A 21,800-nucleotide genomic window follows, 5' to 3' on the forward strand; every position below is an offset into this window, starting at 1 on the left:
TGTTTACAAAGCAGTTGTGATGACAACCCTCATCTACGGCTCTGAATCGTGGGTATTATACCGTCATCATCTGCGACTCCTTGAGCGCTTTCATCAGCGCTGCCTTCGCACCATCCTCAACATCCACTGGAGTGACTTTGTGACTAACACTGAAGTCCTTAAGCGGGCGGAGGTTACAAGCATCGAGGCATTGCTGTTGAAGACGCAGCTGTGCTGGGCAGGGCATATCTCCAGGATGGAAAACCACCGCCTTCCCAAGATTGCCCTGTATGGCGAACTTTCCACCAGCCATTGAAATAGAGGGGCACCAAAGAAGAGGTTCAAGGACTCCTTGAAGAAATCCCTTGGTACCTGTTGCATTAACCATCACCAGTGGTCTGACCTGGCCTCAGATCGCAAAGCATGGAGGCACACCATCCACCAGGCTGTTTCTTCCTTTGAGAATGCACGCATAGCTGATCTTGAGGACAAAAGGAGATTGAGGAAGAATCGCACTGCTACAGCACCAACCCCAAATCAGACTTTTCCCTGCAGCTACTGTGGCCGGACCTGCCTGTCCTGCATTGGTCTTGTCAGCCACCAGCGAGCCTGCAGAAAACGTGGACTACTGCACCTTTCTTAAATCTTCGTTCGCGAAGTCAAGCCGAGAGAGAGATAGTATGCCATCATGTTGGTACCTTCTTGAAATTCTGCCTCAGGCAAAAAACAGTCTGAGGATATCTTTGTCTCACATGGTTCCCATCATTCAGAAGCATATAACCAATATGTCCAGAAGAGGTTGAACGTAATTAAAGTAATTAATATAGTAGTTCTTTTGCACCAAGTGAACTGCATACATTCAAGGCCAAACTAGACATTAGCATCCAGGGGGCAGACTCATGAAGACAATGCCATTTTAGAACCGAACTAGGCCATTTAAATATGCTGCAAGGGCCCAGTTCTAATTAGACCTGTAGTCCAGTGGGACCAAGTGACCTTTGCCTGTTTTCAAGTGTCAAAGGCTCCTCAGCACTTGAAAAGCATATGTGGGGGGAGATTGTGTAGTCTCACCTAGGGATGGGCACAAACCAGCTTACAAATCTAAATTTGTGACAACATTTGCCTAGTTTATGGTTAATGAAATGAGGTTTGTGAGCTGAACCCTTGGCCGGTGTGTGGGAGTAGGCCACGTAGGTGGCTGCACTGCACCTCTGAGAGTGCACTGAGCATGCGTGGCTTGCCCAGAGTCCATCCAGCTCTCCCCTGCCACACCAACATGCCTGCCCTCTCCACGGATGGGTGTGTGGTGGCAGGGCAGGCATGGCTGTGGGGCATGGGACAGGTGCCAGACTGGGGCACCCAAGGCCCTAATGCCAGCCCTGGCTGAATCTCCCATGACCCTCCATGTGGCTTTCAGAGGTTTAGGCCATTCATGTTGGTATATGGCAGACATGCTGAGGCATATCAATTATGATAGTCAAAGCAGTGGGGGGATGGACTTCTGATAACCTGAATACATCAGTTATGGGCCTCCAAAGCTCAAAAGGCAGTGGTGGCTGCCAATAAGATAGAGCTTCCATTCTGCTCTATGGGGGGTGTTCAGGGGCATCTTGGGGAGGTCTGCTGCAAGTTTGATACTCTGACTTAAGGAGGTTTTATTTTCTATATTCCTGAACCTGTGGCTGTGATTTTCCTAGTAAGCACTTTCCTGGGGCACCTACTTTGGGGGTCTATTACTCCACTCCCAAAGCCAACCCTCACCAAACTTGGAGGGCAGGTAGAGTGTCATCCTGGGGAGGTCCACTGTGAGTTTGATGCCTCTAGCTTTTTTTGAGGGGGGGGCACTGAACTGCTGAACCTGATTTCCCCAGAGATCACTTTCCTGGGAGCACCTGCTTTAGGGAGCTATAACTTACCCCCACTAAATCCAGTTCTTACCAAACTTGGAGAGCAGGTAGAGGACAGTCAGCTGGAGACCTGCTGCAAGTTTGGCATCTCTGGCCTGCAGGAGCACATTCTACCACATCATGAACATTGTCAAATGAACTGGTTCAGTAAATGGAAAGCATTGTGAATGTTGGTGGTTCATGCAGCTCGAACCATGAACTTAGATTTTCCCAGTTTGTGCTCATCCCAGGTCCCATCCTGCTGTGTGCCTGATCTCAGGCCTTCTCAACATTTTAAAATGGCTGCTTAGCTCTAAAATGACACTTGTGTCCACAGGTCAGACTTATGGACTCTCTAATGTCTAGTTTTCCCTCTTGAAATAACAGTGTTATTGCTGGAGTAACATGAGTATAAACATATCTCAGTGAACAATGTCTCAGTGTGCTAAGAATTTTAAATGGCTCTCTGATCCTCTTATGAATGTGGAATAGTATGGTATAGCTTGATCTTTCGGATCAAGCTAAGCAGAGTCAGTACTTGGATTGGAGACCACTGAGGAAGACTGTGCAGTGGTAGGCAATGGCAAACAACCTCTGCTTCTCATTTTCCTTGAAAGGCCCTTGTTGGGGTCACCATATGTTGGTTGCAATTTGATGGCACTTATGTACATTATCTTCTTATAGAGGTCCATCTTTGAAACACAGCTATTAGTACACTGTAATCTTCTTGGCTGAGAATAATAATTCTGTCTAGGATAGGTCTTTTCAAACTGTAATTATGAAGTTTAAGCCAAACTTCAAGTGGGATTGCCAAAAGAGAGGAACTGTAGGGAGAGCAATCCTGTAGGCCCATGGCACTAGCCAAAGTAATCACCTGCCAATAACACTCCCTCCTGGTCTTCTTTCTCTTCTGTAACTGTTCTGGATCTTTGAAAGGCACTACGCAGCCGACAGATAGCATGAGCAGCCTGTTGCTGGAAGGTGATTTAGTTGGAATTGACCAGGACTTCACGTCCTGATCCAATCAGAGACAGAGGGATGAATAGCAGAGACTGGGCAGCAAAATTATCCTTAAAGTCTGAAAGGTCATAGTGGGAGTAGAACAGGCAAGAGGAGGCTTTGTTAGTACATTTCTTTTAGCTTCTTATCCTACCGATTATAGATAAAGTGAAGTTGGGGGAAAGTTGGTAAAATTCCAGAGAGGTTAATGGTGCATTTTTCAATGTTAGGATTTAGGAAACTGGACAAGGGTTTGCACTTAGGAAGCACAGAAATATGAATTGAACTAATGTGAAAAGAGTGTGTGTGTGGTTGAAAAAAAAAAGAAAGCAAGTTGGCAGGGAAGGTTTATATGGTTTGTTTGTCATTTATGATCTGGGACAGGGTAGAGGGCAGGATAACTGGCCTGAAATCATCTTGGGAGTTATAATGTTCTGTAGCCCAAGATGAATCCCAACATTCTACAACACTTGCAGAAATTAGGTAAGATGCTACTCTTTTCTTCTCCCTTCACTTTTTTACAGTATCACCTCCTCTGTATTATCACAGAGGGGCACGTTTATAAGAAAGATTAACCAGTGAAGAACTATAATTTTTATAGAACTATCAATGTACATGGTGATTTACAAAGCAGTATGAACAATAAAGATACATTCCAGCTTTTGATCTAAAATTGGAAGACGTAGTGGTGTGGGGTAACAAGGGATAAATATGAGCAGTCTGTCTCAGTACCAACCACTTTCACTCTTCTTCTGAGAAAGAAAAAGGACTTATTCTCATAAAGTCCTTGTGACTGCCTTGAGAACAGCTGTGGGTCTGGATTGGGTATTTAATTCCCAGATGTATGCAAGCCCAGTTCAAATCATGACCACAGCAAATGGGGGAAAGTCCTTCATTTCCTCCCATACCATTTTCCTTGCTTGAAATTGTCCTGGGGAACTACTGTTTGCCCTATTGAGAAAAGTTAACATATACTGATGGCTACACATAAGTTTCCCCAATAGAAAAAAAATACTGGATCTTCAGGACCATTTCAGGTCAGGAAACAGAAGAAGCTGAATCCTTTTGTGCTTCTTGGTCCCAATCTAAATTGAGCCTAGGAGGATGGTCATGACTTGATAATGTGATATCAATATTGGTGTAATCCTGGAAGTGACATCATCACATCCCCCCAACACAATGATATCGATTTGGGGTTTGCTCAAGAAGTGACATTGCACTCTTGGACCACCAGCAATTTACATGCTCCTGTCTCCTGTTGACTCCCATCAATTGCCAGTGCTGGGCTGACAACCCTAGGTCAGAGGCAGTTTTTACCTGGAGGCTTCTGATGGTTTTTGGAAACCATGAAATTTAAGGCAATGGAGATGGAAGTGCTGTTGTTTGAAAGTAAGGCAGACTGAAGTTAGGTTTTTCTGTATGTTTATTTATTTTTATTATTATTTATTATTTTATTATTATTATTAGGGTTGTAAAAATAGTACTGAATATAACATTTTGTCCTTCTAGTTGCTTTGCTAGCGGATTTCAAGAAAAATGAAAGTTAGGTGCAGGTTTGTTATAATGGATTGATGGTAGCTGATAGGAACTGTAAGTCTTCCAGTAAAAGAATAGTCTGAGTTTACTATTCATTTTAACTTTTTTCCATCTTCCATATTTGCATTGGCTAGCTGATCAAGAAATGAACAATGAGGAAAATTACACATTTTCTAACTGAAAGAACAATGAAATGTTAAATATTTTAAAAGAATATGAAATTCATATTAATGTAGTTCACAGGTTTTTGAATGCCTTGATTTGTTGCTTAATGCTACAACAATGTTAGCCTTATAAGGAGAAACACCATTTTTAAAAACAATATATCTGGAAGGTGGTAAATGGGGTTGGCCAGGAGGTCAAGAGCTATGAAACCCAGATAGCTACATGACAGAGTTCTCCCTTTATCCAAGCTGTTGGGAATGTGAGATCTGACTTTGAACTAAATTGTAATTCTAGATGCAAATCTGTTAAGAGGTCAAACAAGCTGACAGATTTCATTGGAGACAAGCTTCTGATTAAATGGAGTTAGCGTTAAGGAGCTGTATTCATGTCACAGTTGGTCAAAGACAGATGTGCAGATGAATAGTCAAAATTAACAGCAGACTCCTTAAACAGCTAACTAATCTGCCAGAAGAGTGTCTGTCTCTCTTCTTCCCACAAATGTATCAGCTCATAAAAATACAATCGAACATAATAGCAGCAAGAGCCTAGCAAGGCCCCTCCTCATTAGTAAAATTTCAGAGACACATTTCCTGTGGTACTATATCGTTTTCTGGCCGGTATTTTAGGAAGTACTAATCAACAAAAGTTCATAGGAAACAACTGGCAACCTACTTTATTCTCTGCTCACTTTAATGAGCTTGAGAAACAATCAATCAGGCCTGTCTTTCCACCTATCTTTCCATAAGAAGTGTGTGTCAGTGGGGTTCCACTAAGGAATTATTTCATTACTCTTACTCTTCCTTCCTTTACTTCAATGCTTCCTGCTATGGCTTCCCCTTAGGTTAATCATTTTCCCCCTCAATAACATTGCTGTAGTTTTTCTAAATTTTCCCAAACATCTGCTGCTAGTGCTAGCCAGATGACACATTTTAATGTGATGAGTGATCTGCTATAGCAGGTTGAAGTGGTTCTCTTCATTTAAAATATGGAAATAGCAGGAACACTGAAGATGCCAATGTGCAGTCAGTGTTGTATAGTAGTTAGAGTGACAGACTGGGATGGAAAAGACTTGGGTTCATATCCCCACTTTGCCACAAAGCTCGCTGGATGACCAAGGGCCAGATACTAATCTCAGCCTACCTCAAAGGGTTGGGCAGGAGCACCTTGCAAAGTGAAAAAAAAAAATAGAAATAGATTTATCTAAATTCCTCCTTTGTCCTCTGCTGTGTAAGAGTAATATAATTCTGCAAGACACATGAGAACATAAAAACAGCTTCTGTTTCAGACTCTGGTTTTATCTAGTCCAGCTTCCTGTTTTCAGCAGTTACAAACCAGATGTACACAGGGAGACTTACACCAAGTAGTGTTTCTGGGTTCAGATTAATGAACATATTTTGACATAATCAAAATCTCCAAATTAATTATGTCTTTTGTAGATTTAATTGTAGATTATAGAATTAATTATTTTGCAGATTTTGCGAGCGTTACAGCCAGGGGTATTAGTTGTTTGCTGGTCAGAGTCAAGTGGTTAATTCACTTTCAGAATTCAGACAGAAGGGCAGTTGTTTTAGCTCTTCTGATAGAATCTGTTGGTCCTGACAATAGTGACCCAAACTCATTAAGTATATATGACTAAAGATCAGGGCTCATTTCCAGCAGGAACGCACAGGAACGGCATTCAGGGAGAGAAGAAACAAAGTATGTATGTATGTATGTATGTATGTATGTATGTATGTATGTATGTATGTATGTATGTATGTATTTATTTATTTATTTATTTATTTATTTATTTATTTATTTATTTATTTATTTATTTCCTTATAAGGCAGCAGCGCATGGGGAAGCTCTCTGTGACTGTTTCTGCTCCAGCTCTGCTTTTCTTGCAGTTAGCTGGAGCTTCAAAGGCTACAGTATTGGCTCTTCAAAGGCAGTATAGGCTCTTTGGAAATCCAGTCCCACCCCCTCAGCTCTGCAAAGCGAGAGGTTGAGGCCTTGCTTGGAGCTACTGCCTATCTGGTGATCCTGCTGGACTGGCAACCGCTCGGTAAATTGTGAGGAGGGGGGATGGACTTCTTCAGAAGGGAGAGAGTGGTCTTCAGCCCACATTAAAAGGCAAGCCTTGACTTTGCTAGCCCTGCTTGGCCAGGTGCACTTGACCTCGAGGGAAGGGTTGTGGCAGGGGGTGGTGGTGATCTCTGGCCTCCATTGCAGCCCTGACCTTCCTTGCTTTGCTCGGCTGGGCACACTTGCTCTCAAGGGAAGGGCAGCAGGGGGAGGGTGATCTCTGGCCTCCATTGCAGGCCTGGCCTTCCTTGCCTTGCTTGGCTGGGTGCACTGGCCCTTGAGGCATAGGCATAAACTATGTGGGGGCTGGAGGGCTCGGGCACCCCCCGGAGTTTTCCACCCAGGGCTCAGCCCCTGCCGGCAATCAGTACAGGACAACCCAGCAACCAAATAGTGACAAACTCCTTTGATGTTTTTTCCTCTAGGCTGAAAACAAGAAAGCCAGTGATGTGGTGTGATTTTCTACACCTTCTTACAAATGCTAATGAGCTAGCAGAGCAAGAATAGAATAGATAAACTCCCCCCCCCACACTACTATCTCTGGAGACAGGAAAAATAGGGGGTGGGGACTGGGGAAAGGAAAGGTCATTTGCTGTTTGATCCATGGAGGAGGAACAAATCTGGCCAGCCTAGGGGTTGAAGGAGAATGCTTGAAAGGTAATTCTGATCTGCAAATTTTTTTTTGCTGTACCTTTAGACTCTCTAAATTAATTACTAAGGTTTTGATATCCAGAACTCATCAGGTGGGGTAGCCATGTCAGTCAGAAGCAGCAGAACAAAGTTGGAGTCCGTGGCACCTTCAAGATCAACCAAGTTTAATTCTAGGTATAAGCTTTTGTGTTACAAGCATACTTCATCAGATACAGGTAAAACAGAATTTAGAGTCAAGGTGCATAAGTACAGAAGTTGTCCTTGAAAGGGCAGCTTCAGGGAGAGCTCTCTCAACCCCACCCACCTCACAGGGTGTCTGTTGTGGGGAAAGAAGACAAAGGAGATTGTAAGCCGCTCTGAGACTCTGATTCAGAGAGAAGGCCGGGTTATAAATCTAAGATCTTCTTCCTTCTCCTCTTCCTCCTCTTCCTCCTCATCTCAATTTATACCCCATCCAATCCCCTAGCAAAAAAAAATCCATGCCTCATGTCAGAGAAATATTTATGTCTGTGTGTGTAACCCCAGAAACTCTAGTGTCTGAAACAATATCAAAAGGTAAGAAGGCACTGTGAAGGGGTTATAGACACCACTTTGTTGGTGTTAAAGGTGCTTTTGTTGTTCAGTCGCACAGTCAAGTCCAATTCCTTGTGACCTCATGGACAAAGTCATGCCAGGCTCTCCTGTCTTCCACCATCCTCTGAAGTCTGCTCAAATTCGTGTTTGTTACATCAGTAACACTGTCCAGCCATCTCATCTTTTGCAGTCTCCTTCTTCTTTTGCCTTCTGTCTTTCCTAGCATCAGGATTTGCTCCAGGGAATTCTCCCTTCTCATTTGGTGGCCAAAGTATTTGAGGTTCAGCTTCAGCATCTGACCTTCTGGGGAACAGTCTGGGTTGATTTCCCTTAGGACTGACTGATTTGATCTTCTTGCAGTCCAAGGCACTCACAAGAGTCTTCTCCAGCACCACATCTCAAAAGCATCTATTCTTTTGCGCTCGGCCTTCCTTATGGTCCAGCTCTCACAGCCATACATTACTACTGGGAATACCATCACTTTGACTATACGGACTTTTGTTGGCAGGCTGATGTCTCTACTTTTTATTATACTGCCGAGGTTCACCATAGCTGTCCTCCCAAGGAAAAATGTCTTTTAATTTCATGGCTGCAGTCACCATCTGCAGTGATTTTGGATCCCAGAAATGTGAAGTCTGTCACTACTTCCATGTCTCCCCCTTCTATTTGCCAAGGTGTGATGGGGCCAGATGCCATGATCTTAGTTTTTTTTTTTTTATGTTGAGTTTCAAGCCTACTTTTGTGCTCTCCTCTTTCACCCTCAGAAGCAGCCCCATGGCACAGAGTGGTAAAGCAGCAGTACTGCAGTACTGTGGTCTGAACTCTCTGCTCACGACCTGAGTTCGATTCCGACGGAAGCTGGATTCAGATAGCCGGCCCAAGGTTGACTTAGCCTTTCATCCTTCCAAGGTGGGTAAAATGAGTACCCAGCTTGCTGGGGGGAAAGTGTAAAAGACTGGGGAAGGCAATGGCAAACCACCCCGTAAAAAGTCTGCTGTGAAAACATTGTGAAGGCAACATTATCCCAGAGTCGGAAATGACTGGTGCTTGCACAGGGAACCTTTTCTTTCCTTTCATCCTCAACAAGAGGTTCTTTAGGTCCTCCTCACTTTCTGCCATTAGAGTAGTGTCTGAGGTTGTTGTTGTTTTTCCCAGCAATCTTAATTCCAGTTTGTGCTTCATCCAGGCTAGCATTCCACATGATGTACTCTGCATATAAGTTAAATAAGCAGGGTAACAATATACATCCTTGTCAAACTCCTTTTCCTATTCTAAACCAATCAGTTGTTCCATATCCTGTTCTGACAGTTGCTTCTTGACCCTTATACAGGTTTCTCAGGAGACATGTGGGGTGGTCCGGTATTCCCATCTTTTTAAGGACTTGCCACAGTTTGTTGTGATCCACACAATCAAAGACTTTAGCGTAGTCAATGAAGAAGAAATAGATGTTTTTCTGATACTCCCATACTTTCTCCATAATCCATCAAATGTTGGCAATTTGATCTCTAGTTCCTCTACCTCTCCGAAACCCAGCTTGAACTTCTGGTAGTTCCCGATCGACATACTGCTGAAGCCTAGCTTGTAGGATCTTTAACATGACCTTGCTGGCATGTGAAATGAGTGCAGTAGTGCGATAGTTTGAACATTCCTTGGCATTACCCTTCTTTGGGATTGGAATATAAACTGATCTTTTTCAATCCTGTGGCCACTGTTGTGTTTTTCAAATCTGTTGACATAATGTGTGCATCACTTTAACGGCATCATCTTTTAGGACTTTGAATAGCTAAAGGTGCTACTTGGCTCCAACTCAGTTCTCACATTTGTTGACTGCTTTCTTTGTACTAGGAGTAAGGCCTGTTGTGAAGAAAAATACAATGGGCTGTAGAAGGAGGCTCTGGGTGTGTGCCTGCCACCCTTGCTGTCTTCCCACTCACCTAAGTGAAGGCATTGACCCCGCCCCACCTCAAGGGGAGCTAATGTCTGCCATCTAGAGAACAGTTGTAAATCTGAGTGATATCCAGTGCCTCCCTAGAGGGAAATGGCATTGTACCTGTCTGAGATCCTATCCCTTCTCAAACCCCACCCTCTCTAGGCCCCACCCCTAACCTGGAGTTGGCAGCCCTATCTCCTTTCCTTTATCTGCCCCTCTGACTTTAGCTTTCCATTGCGTTCTCCCTCCCTGCAGCTTCTACAGTGGGGGAGCCAAAGCAGTTTGCATCATTCTCCTCTCCCCCCATGTGATCTGAACAACAACCCTGAGAGGCAGGTTAGGCTGGAAGTCTATGCCTGATCCAAAATCACCCAGTCAGCTTCCACAGCAAGAACTTGGGTGTGGCAGACCCCACTCTAAAGCCCTAACTTTTATGTCCTCTGTATTGCTATGTTGCATACATATTGTACAAAGTTCAGAGTTAATTAATACAATCACTGTATTGCTATGTTGCATACATATTGTACAAAGTTCAGAGTTAATTAATACAATCACTGTATTGCTATGTTGCATACATATTGCTATAGTATTAACTAACTCTGAACTTTGTACATTGCTCAGAAATTGAGCACCCAGAAACTGTTTTGTATTCTGCCCTGAGTCAGAGACCCAATAATTTATCAAACAAAGGTATATGTGATGCCATAGTTTTGTCAATTTCAGTACAATCGTACTTTATTAATGAGGCTGAAACAAGACACCTGTAAGTGAAAGTCCAGGGAAACTTATAAAATGTTCCCCTAAAGCTTTTCTGAATTGCCTTTTACTGTCAAATTTGTCCTAGAAACATGATATGTATATTTGCAGATCTTAAAGTGACTATTCTAAAAGTGAATTTCAAAAACAGGACACAGCAAGAGACCTCTGGGATACCGCTATAACCACTGGCCAACTCCCACCTTTTCCTGAGTTTGGCCCAGTCCATGAGGATTATTGGGAGTTGCTCCCTAAATTTACAGGGAGGGAGCTTCTCTATGAATTCATAGGTAGTGATAATGGAGGCTCCTCCCTGTGATGTCACTGGCTCCTCCCTATGATGTCACTGGATCAAATGCCTCTGGCTGAGCCCCAGCCCCCCCACCCTGGGAAATTCTTCCCTTGAGGGAAGAGCGGCGGGGGTGATCTCTGGCCTCCATTGCAAGCCTGGCCTTCCTTGCTTTGCTCGGCTGGGTGCACTGGTCCTTGAGGGAAGGGCAGCGGCGGTGGAGGGGTGTGTGTGATCTCTGGCCTCCATTACAAGCCTGGCCTTCCTTGATTTGCTCAGACCTCGAGGGAAGGGTGGCAGCGTGTGTGTGATCTCTGCCTCTATTGCAGGCCTGGCCTTCGTTGCCTTGCTCAGCTGGGTACACTGGCCCTCAAGGGAAGGACGGCGGGGAGTAGGAGTGATCTCTGGCCTCCATTGCAGGCCCGGCTTTCCTTGCTTTACTTGGCTGGGTGCACTGGCCCTTGAAGGAAGGGCGGCGGTGGGAGGGTGGTCTCTGGCCTCCATTGCAGGCCTGGCTTCCTTGCATTGCTCGGCTTGGCTGGGTGCACTTGCCCTTGGGGGAGGAGCGTTCCTCTGCTGAAGGCAAGTGCATTGTGCCACCACAGCAGGACAAGGCTGGGGTCTGCCCTGTCAAGTGGGCATTGGAAGAGGCAGCATGGGGGGCGGGGGAACAACACCTTCAGCCTATATCTTGCCAAGCAAACAAACATCTCACGGGGATGTCTTTCACCTTTCAGGTGGGGGGGGGGGCAGGAGAGTTCCCTGGCCATGCAAGGCCTGCCCAGCCATCCTGGGCTACTGGGTGAGTGGGAGTCTTCTGTTGGGAGGGGATTCTATGTCTTCTTTTCCCACCCCCCCTCTCTCTCAGCAAAGGAACCAGCCTCTGGGTCTTTCCTGGAGATTTCCCCACAAATCAGGTCAGTGGAAGAGGACTGAGGGCTTTCCCCTCACACACTTTTTGGAGGAAGTGGGCTGCCTTTTCTCTCCAAAAGATAGGTCTCTTTCCCCTGCACCCTAGGAGGCAGTCTCCAGGACTTTCCTGGAGATCTCCTCACAAATTAGGTTCAGTTCCCCAGGAGAGAGGATGGAGGGCTTTCCCACCCTTTATGGAGGAAGTGGGCTGCCCTGTCTCTCCAAGAGATAGGATGGGAAGGGCATATAGTGCCCTTCAGCATAGGGTACCCAGAGCTTACAAGACAGCTGTTGAAGTGATGTGAAATGGCAAAGCAGAAACAATAAAAGGAGCAGGGAAAAAAACACTGTGATGATCAGTGTGAGAAAAAGGCAGACTAAAAAAGCCCAGTCTTGTTACTGGAAAAATAAAATTACAGAAACAGGAATAAAATCAATGTAAGGTCTTTTACTGGACCAATCAAATGAGTGCAAAATAAAATTAACCTTGAAAGAAAAATGGTGTAAGCTAGAAAGAAGTGGCAAGTCCCAGGGTTGGTTTCAAGAACTGTTGCAAACTTAACAGCCAGATAATTTCCCTGTGTATGGAGTACAAACTGAGAAGCCTCTCTCCCCTCCTTTCTCTCTTTCACCCCCTCACCTTTCCTTCCTTTCTCTGTCTCTCCCTGTCATCTGTCCCCCATCTTTCTTTCCCCCAAAAGTAACTTGACAGGCCATGGATGCCCTCTGCTAAATGTTTGTGATATTGAAATCATTTAACAGCTTGGCTGTTTTCTTTGTGCCTTTGAAGTAATTTTTCTCCAGATTGCCAGCTCTGAGTTGGGACATACCTGGAGATTTTGGGGTGGAGCCTGAGCGGTGGGCGTTGCCTTCTGACACACTTCCGGTGATGTCGGGTGTGGCATATGCAAATAACTTATGCAAATAAGTTATGCTAATGAGTTCCTGGAAAGCTTTTTCTACGAAATTACCCCTGCTAAAGACTGTGAACAAGACATCCCTATTTCTTCTGAAGTTATGTTACTTCTGTAAAATCCTTTGTCCTGGTCTTTTTAACCTCAAAATAGACTTTGCCTATTCTGACTTTTAAGTATTGACTGTGTTGTGATCCTCTTGCTGCATTTTACCGACTTAAGGCATAGAAGCATTTTTTAATTTTTTAATTTTATTTATGTTATCCTGACAAGGGTTACTGGGCTAATATGACAGGCAGAAATGCAATTAATGAGTCTTGTATTACATGGAGATGCAGTATTATAAAGTGTCAACTGATAAATTTCTCCCTCAAATAGTTGCAAAAAAAGCAATTCTCCTAATTTAATGAAGATTTATATAGGTCTCTGTACTATGCCAGGAAAGGATTCCTTGATCTTTTTATGATCATAGTAAGAATCATGCTTGCCTGTTCTGAAAAAGGAATCATTGCCTTCTCATACCAGCAGGCATCTATACTCCTGAGATCAAAGTTTCTGATGCCACATATATTACCAATTATGGCAGCTGCAAGTTCAGATTCTGGAGCACTGTAAATATAAACTGACATGTTCTAATTTTATTTGAAGATGACTAGATTTCAACAGACCTTCAGTTTAGCATTACAGCAGCTATTTATGACAGTGGCAGATAATCAGTTTCTCCTAAAATACTGACTTTTATCTAAGGCTTCTTGGGTTAAGTCATAATATAATCTCTTGAGGTATATGGAAGTGTCCCATTACCTGTCTTCCCAGCAAAACAAATTAGCTACCTGTCAGCTTTGTATAGAGTTTATTTATGTTTGACACAATGGGGGTGGCCTGCACTTTATCATCCATCTTCTCTATTTGCATAACCTTTCAGAGCTAATAGCTGCCATCTTGACAAATTAAGCTGGCTTCCTATGTCTTTCATGGATCAAGCCCTCTTGGACAATTTGTACTTTAGTTTAATTCTTATACAGTGTTTGCTAAGTGTTGTAAACAATACGGTCATTCATTTTATTCTATTGATATGTGACATACGTATTTGCAAAGAATTTTAAAATATATTTGGCATCAGGCTCTGTAATAATAATAGCACGATCAATGCAACTGTTTTACAAAGATATCTGCTTTAGATGATCTGTGTATAAATGGACAATTTTGTAATAAATAGAATAAGAAAACTATGATGTTAAAATCTGCATTTTTTTAAAAAAGAGCTTTCTCTATTTCCCTTCCACTTCTTTCCCAGATCTTTTCTTCTGTTTGTATGCTGTACTTTAATGCAGTTTCATTATTACAAATAAACAGGGTTTTATACCAAATGAGAATCTGAGTGGAATGAAAGTCCTCAACTAAACAGAGCTAGATTTATCTATGTAGTAGCAGTTTTATGGAAACACATTAACTGTGGATCCTGTGAATGGGGGGGGGGGGGGTATTTGTGAATTTCCTGCATTGTGCAGGGGGTTGGACTAGATGACCCTGGAGGTATCTTCTAACTCTTTGATTCTAACTGGAGGGTTCTTTAACAATTTTAAATATTTGAAATTCTGGTGACTGGATAAAAAAAACCTACAAATACCGAAAAACACTAATTTACAGTAAAATTTGATATAAATGCTTCTAGTTCCTAGTCCCAGCATTCTATTGTGCATGTGCATAGCAACTTGGATACACTAGAAATTAAGTCTGGGAAGCTGTTGGCAAATGGGTTGGATGGATCCCACAAATCATAGAGTTGGAAGGGACCTCCAGGGTCATCTAATCCAACCACATGCATAATGCTTGAAATTCACAAATCCTCCCCCCCCCCCCGCACACATGCCCAGTGACCCCTGCTCCATGCCCAGAAGATGACAAAAAACCTTCCAGATCCCTGGCCAAAATGACCTGGAGAAAAATTGCTGCCTGACTCCAAGGTGGTGATCATCATTTTCCTGGGCATGTAAGAAGGGGCCACAAAAACTAAGCACTGATACAACCCTTCCTGCCCTTCCTCTCATGATCTGTCTAAGTTCACAGAATCAGCATTGCTATCAGATGGCCATCTATCCTATGGAGAGCCCACCATCTCATGAGGAAACCTGTTCCACTGAGGTATATCACATGGAGGATGCTCTAGCAATTCTGCTAAAAACTCTGTAGAGTTTTTACCCAAATTGCTAGAGTGTCCTCGTGTGATATCCTTGGTGCAATGATGTCACTTCTGGGTGATGTCGTCACACTGAATGTGTTTTGCGCATGAGAGAAGATTCTCCCACAGGTAACATCTGGCAACCCTATGTCTGTCCCACCCTGTGACAGAGATGTAATTTGACTTTTAGCCCAGTCCTGAAATCCGAGGGAAGAATAAGGAGCCCTCTAATGTTGAACCCCTTCAAATGGCACTAGAGACAATGTAAAAGTCAAAATAAAAGATTTTATTTAAAAGGCAGGGGAAGGTCATGAATAATCAAGAGTTGTTTATACTTTGAGGCAAAAATCAGTGGTTGTACAGATCGCAATTCTTTATACAGACAAATGAGGATTATTGAAAGTTCTGCATTTAAACAGGAAAAATCAAATGCATGATTATAGCATGGGGAAGACTTACCTAGGCAGTCGTCTGTGCGAAGATCTAGGGGTCTTAGTGGACCATACACTGAACATGAGTCAGCAGTGTGGTGCAGTGGCTAAAAAAGCAAATTTAGTTTTAGGCTGTATCAACAGAAGTATAGTGTCCAAATCATGTAAAGTGATGATATTGTTTTACTCTGCTCTGGATAGACCTCACCTCAAGTATTGTGTTCAGTCTGGGGCACCAAAATTTAAGAAGGATCAAGGCACACTGTAATGTGTTCAGAGGACAGCAACAAAGATGGTGAGGGTCTGGAGACCAGGTCCTATGAGGAAAGGTTGAAGGAACTGGGTATGTTTAGCCTGGAGTGGAGACAACTGAGAGAGGTGATATGATCACCATCTTCAAGTACTTGAAAGGCTGTCATATAGAGCAGGGGTCCCCAACTCCTGAGTCACGGACCAATACCAGTCCGTGGCCTGTTAGCAAAAGGGCCGTGAGCTATATAATTATTTCATTAAGGCTTTTGATAAGATTCCACATACTATCCTTGTTGACAAGCTGGTAAATTGTGGTTTGGATCCTGTTATCATTAGGTGGATCTGTAACTGGTTGACAGATCACACCCAAAGAGTGCTTGTGAATGGTTCCTCATCCTCTTGGAGAGGAATGACAAGTGGAGTGCCTCAAGGATCTGTCTTGGTCCCTGTTTTGTTCAACATCTTTTTAAAATATTTTGATGAAGGAATAGAGGGAATGCTTATTAAATTTGCAGATAATACTAAATTGGGAGGGGTTGCAAACACAGAAGAAGACAGAAATAGGATACAGGATGACCATGACAGGCTGGAAAACTGGGCTAAAACCAATAAAATGAATTTTAACAGGGATAAATGTAAAGTTTTGCATTTAGGTAGGAAAAATCCAATGCATGGTTATAGGATGGAGGAGACTTGTCTTAGTGGTAGTATATGTGAAAAGGATCTAGGGGTCTTAGTGGATCATACACTGAACATGAGTCAACAGTGTGATGCGATGGCTAAAAAGACAAATGCAATTTTGGGCTGTATCAACAGAAGCATAGTGTCCAGATCACATGATGTGATGGTATCGCTTTCCTCTGCTCTGGTAAGACCTCACCTGGAGTATTGTGTTCACTTTTGGGCACCACATTTTAAGAAGCATATAGACAAGCTGGAACGGGTCCAGAGGAGGGTGATGAAGATGGTGAGGGGTCTGGAGACCAAGTCCTATGAGGAAAGGTTGAAGGAGCTGGGGATGTTTAGCCTGGAGAGGAGGCAGCTGAGAGGTGATATGATCACCATCTTCAAGTACTTGAAGGGCTGTCATCTAGAGGATGGTGCGGAATTGTTTTATGTGGCCCCAGAAGGTAGGACCAGAAGCAGTGAGTTGAAATTAAATCAAAAGAGTTTCCAGCTCAACATTAGGAAGAACTTCCTGACGATTAGAGCAATTCCTCAGTGGAACAGGCTTCCTTGGGAGGTGGTGGGCTTGGAGGTTTTTAAACAGAGGCTAGATGGCCATCTGACAGCAATGAAGATCCTGTGGATTTAGAGGGAGATATTTGTGAGTTTTCTGCATTGTGCAGGGGGTTGGACTAGATGACCCTGGAGGTCCCTTCCAACTCTAATAATAGAAATAAAGTGCACAATTGTATCATCCTGAAACCATCCCCCACCACCGGTCCGTGGAAAAACTGTCTTCCACAAAACTGGTCCCTGGTGCCAAAAAAGGTTGGGGGACCACAAAGGATGGTTCTGAGTTGTTTTCTGTTGCCCCAGAAGGTTAGACCAGAACCAATGGGTTGAAATTAAATCAAAACAGTTTCCAGCCAAACATTAGGAAGAATTTCTTGACAGTTAGAGAGGTTCCTCAGTGGAACAGGCTTCCTTGGAGGGGGGGGGGGCTTTCCTTTGGAGGTTTTTAAGCAGAGGACAGATGGCCATATGACAGCAGTTGATTCTGTGAATTAGACAGATCATGAGAAGGAGGGCAGGAAGGGTTGCATCACTGCTTAGTTCTTGTAGCCCTTTCTTACATGCCCAGGGAAATGCTGATATTTGTGAAGTTCCTGCATTGTTCAGGGGGTTGGACTAGATGACCCTGGAGGTACCTTCCAACTCTATCATTCTATGATATTCTATGATATTATTTGGTAAGACTTTGCATTAATTACCTATAATATAGTGGGTTCTAGGCATGGCAGAGTCTCACATAGTGATAACAAGCTCTTTATTAGGAATCAGATAGTAAAGGTTACAATACAAGACTGACGATGGGGCCTTCAGGCCCAACTTATATACATCTCTATGTTCCCGCACTAGCACATCATTGGATCATTCAAACTGGTGGGGCTTGTGATTGGTCTAGGGCTGCAGGGATTTGGATCCTGCAGGTATAGTCACTTCTTGACTCCAAAGTTTTAGGTTTGGCTGCCTAAACTTGGGCACATTCAGAGCCTCCAGCTTTTGCCCCTACCCCAGAAAGCTGAGAAACTGCAAGCACCACAGTGGATGGGAAAGGGTGCCTCATGACTTTTAAAAAAGCCCCCTGACTTCTAAAATCCTGGCTACAACCCTGTTTAGACCCCTTCTGATATTGCTCTCAGCTTCGCTAACATACACAAACCCCCTCTCCAATTTAATCTATGCAACCAAGAGGCGGCATCATTATCTTACATGGATGAAAGAAGAAACATGGGGTAAAAGCAAAACAGTTTGTCTTTTTGTATTTGATTTATATTTTCCTTCATTGCTGAGAACTTTCACAAATAGCAATGGTACAGGCAAATCTTACATATTTATTCCCCTATACTATTGGTATTTGTGGAAGTCCTCAGAAATGAGGGTAAATATAAATCAAACATAAAAAGACAAACCGCCTTGCTTTCACCCCACTGTTTATTCCTTTGCCCTTTGCTAATGTATGTGTACACTGCCTACATAGTTTTTGCCAGTTTTTTTCTGGCACTTGGCAGGAGACAGGGCAGGGACATGGGGGCTACCATCAGTATGATAAAGGTAAAGTTAAAGGTGCAAGCACCAGTCGTTTTCGACTCTGGGGTGACGTTGCTTTCACAACATTTTCACGGTGGTCTTTTTACAGGGTGGTTTGCCATTGCCTTCCTCAATCAGCATGACAGGCTAACTACTTACAGGGAATACCAAGAAAGTGGTGTCAATCTACTCTAGGAATCATTGTTTAGTATAGAGTTTATGGTGATTCTTAGAGGAATATGAGATCACTTCCAGACTTCCCCCAGAATTGCTGATGGCAATTTTAAAATTATTTTTTCTCCCAACGGCTAACAGAGAAGTGGCAGGGGTTGCTGGAAGGAGGCTGACAGCCTTATCTACATGTAACTTTCTCATTTCAGCAGACAGCAAAGTAAGAAATTAAATACAGAATCATGTGAAGAGGCTACCAAGTAATTGTTCCCTGAGATGTCAAGTTACAAGTTAGTGGATAGGTGTGATTGTGGTTTCTTATTTTTTAGGTGACCAACCGGTGATCTTTCAGCAGATTTTGTTGTGCTGGTGAGAATCAGAGCTCAAATTAATCTTATAATATCCAATAGACATCTGTAAATGATGTTCCCAAGCTATTTCTTGTACAAACAGGTCCTCCCATATTTATTCTCTCTTCTCTGTAGACTCTTTAAATTAGCTTTAGTTATATCAACAACAACCAGAAATATTAATCAGAATTATTTCTCTGCTTCCTTAGCTTATTTAGAGGAACAAGTCTGGACTTCCTACTAAGAAATGTTAAGTTTCTTTAATAAACTGACAGCTGTCGCAGAAGGAAACAATAGCTCTCTTCAATGAACAAAGCCAAAAGTACATCCTGTACTATCACAACAAATGCCATCATCTGGTATGCTAGTGCAACCACTTGTTTTACACATCTGGTGGTAGGATAGTCTTAGCAGAATGTCCCTGATTATAGAACTGTCTTCCCAAAGGAATCTAACAAGGATGACCTATCCTTAGGGCACAGGACAAGAACCATTTCCGTTCTCAGAGAGAATGTTTTCCTTGAGAATCACGGCCAACTCAGCACTACATGGCGTTGTCCCAGACATCAGTAGTACTGGCTTTGTAGGTCATATGAATGGAGGGACTAGAGCTAGAGGAGAATCAGTTTTCACAGTGAAATTTAATTGTGAATATATTGCTGTAAGCTTTTTCAGATCCTGGACTGATGTGACTAGGACATACTCTAGTCCTATCGTCTTGCCTCCCCATAGCAGAGAAGAAAATAAGGTCTGCAGAACTCTAAGGGACAACAGCAGCAATGTGTTCGGCTTTGAAGCTCTCTGACTGTACACTCAGTCCAAACATAGGCTTGTTGCTAAGTAATGTGTAGAACAATCCACAGAGTATTCCTTTCTTTGGCATAATTGAAAAAGAATTCAAATCATAGGATTCCTGACAGTGATTTCTTGTGGTTCATCTGAATGGCTATTTGATTTTATTACCCTGACAATAGAAACCTCTCTAAATTATTCATAGTTGTCCATACTATTGAATGGATTCTGTTTCCTTTTCTGAATCATTATTGCTTTCCCACATTTCCCCACAATTTTAGCCATGTTTATCCAAATCTGAATGTTTGGTTAATGAAATCAGGAAGTGTTTTATTCTCATATTAGAAGGGCATTAGCTATTTCAAAGCATAGTGAGAAAACAATTGCATAAATTCTGCTGTTTTCTATGTTTTGTGAACATGGACTTTGAGCTTTTAATTGGTTTGTTTTAATTTCTGTAAATTCTAATTTTTATGTGCTTTATATGCTTGTGTACCATATGGTAAAAAGGAGGGATATAATTACTACTATTTTTGTTGTTGTTAGTGTTAGTTGTTTTTGCTCATAAGTGGAGTTACAAACCAGGAAGCTGGAGTATAGTAGCACCTTTCAGACCAACAAAGTTTTAATTAGAATGTAAGCTTTTGTATGCATACTTCATCAGACAATGGAATGGGGTACAGTGAACAGTGCTACATATAGCTGGTGGGTTAAAGTGTTATCCTACAGCCCCTTAAGCTCAAACAACTCCTCATCCACAACAATACAACACCTCATTTGAGCATGGACACCTCATTTGAGCATGGTACCAGAGCTTGCAATAAACCCAAGTGCCAACTTTGCTGCCACATACACCTAGACAACACAATCACTGGACCTAACAGCATTAACTACACCATCTCAGGCTCATCACTTGTTCATCTTCCAACATTATATATGTCATTAAATGCCCTTCAGTTGTCTACATAAGGCAAAGAGGACAAACCCTACACCGAAGGATAAATGGACTCAAATCTGACATCAGGAATTACAAAACTGAGAAACCTGTAGAACACTTTGACGTTCCAGAACATTCAATGGGTGACCTCAAAGGAGCTGTTTTACTGCAAAGGAACTTCAAGAACAGAATGGAGAAGGAAATTGCTGAATTACAAATTATTATGAAACTTGGAACAAACATCTCCCTGGGACTGAACAAGGATATTGGTTTCTTATCTCATTACATATGCTAACCCTAATCTCACCAAGTAGAGCTATATATCCACAGTATTCCAATGTATTTCTCTTTTAGAATAGTGTATCAGAATAATGTTTTTGTATTGACAAACTCAAAGAAGGGATATTTGTTGTTATTGCTTATACTAAACCCATCTTCCGCTATATTCTAATCTGTTCTTTTTTTGTATTGGCAAACTGCAATGATGTTTATAATGTATGCTACACGGTATTAAGTAAATTAGTTGGACAGGAACACCTCTGAGAAAAATATGTTCTCAGTTTAAACCAGACTGGAGGAGCAATAGAGCAATTAACAGACTGCACTTATTGCCTTGTATACTCTCACCATCATTCTCCAATTCTGCCTTTGTTGTTTTCCCACGCTAATGCTATCCAGACCAAATGTTCTTCCAATTTGTTAATTTCACTATTGGATTCTAACTTTATATCACTATGCATTCTTAACCACTGCCCACCAGCTATATGTAGCACTGCTCTCCACACCCCATTCCATTGTCTGAAGAAGTATGCATGCATACAAAAGCTTACATTCTGAATAGAACTTTGACTGATTTCCCACTAGCCTTATTCTCTGTGGGGCTTCCGTTGGATTTCACACTATCTTCCCTGGAGCTGCAACTAGCTTTGCCTTTTCCATGTGGCAAAAAACCCCTGGGTTTAGAGGATCTTGTTTGCTGCGCAAAAGAGGTGGAGCGAGTTGCAGCCTTGGGTCAGCTTATGTGAAATCCAACAGAAGCCCCACTGAGAAAAGGAGAGTGAGAGCGAGGTAAGGCACAGGCACCTTATTGAAATTAGCATATAGCACAACATACCTGCCATATATGTATAGTGAGTGCACTTTGGCTTTATTTTTTAATTTACCATTTAATTACAATTTATAAAACAAACAAACTAAAATCAGTGACCCTAAGTGATGTCCATAATTAGATTCTAGTTTAATTCCCCCTCAAAAGAATGTATGAACTCTATTCA

At 42.6% G+C, this 21,800-nt stretch overlaps 1 protein-coding gene across 11 annotated transcripts in view; it reads left to right on the plus strand.

Annotated features, from left to right (window-relative positions):
- ERC2 (ELKS/RAB6-interacting/CAST family member 2) overlaps nucleotides 1-21,800 on the plus strand; it is a 1,199,719-nt gene that overhangs the window by 772,171 nt on the left and 405,748 nt on the right. The window lies entirely within an intron of this gene.

This window comes from Heteronotia binoei, chromosome 5 (assembly GCF_032191835.1).
Source record: "Heteronotia binoei isolate CCM8104 ecotype False Entrance Well chromosome 5, APGP_CSIRO_Hbin_v1, whole genome shotgun sequence".
Classification (NCBI taxonomy): Eukaryota; Metazoa; Chordata; class Lepidosauria; order Squamata; family Gekkonidae; genus Heteronotia; species Heteronotia binoei.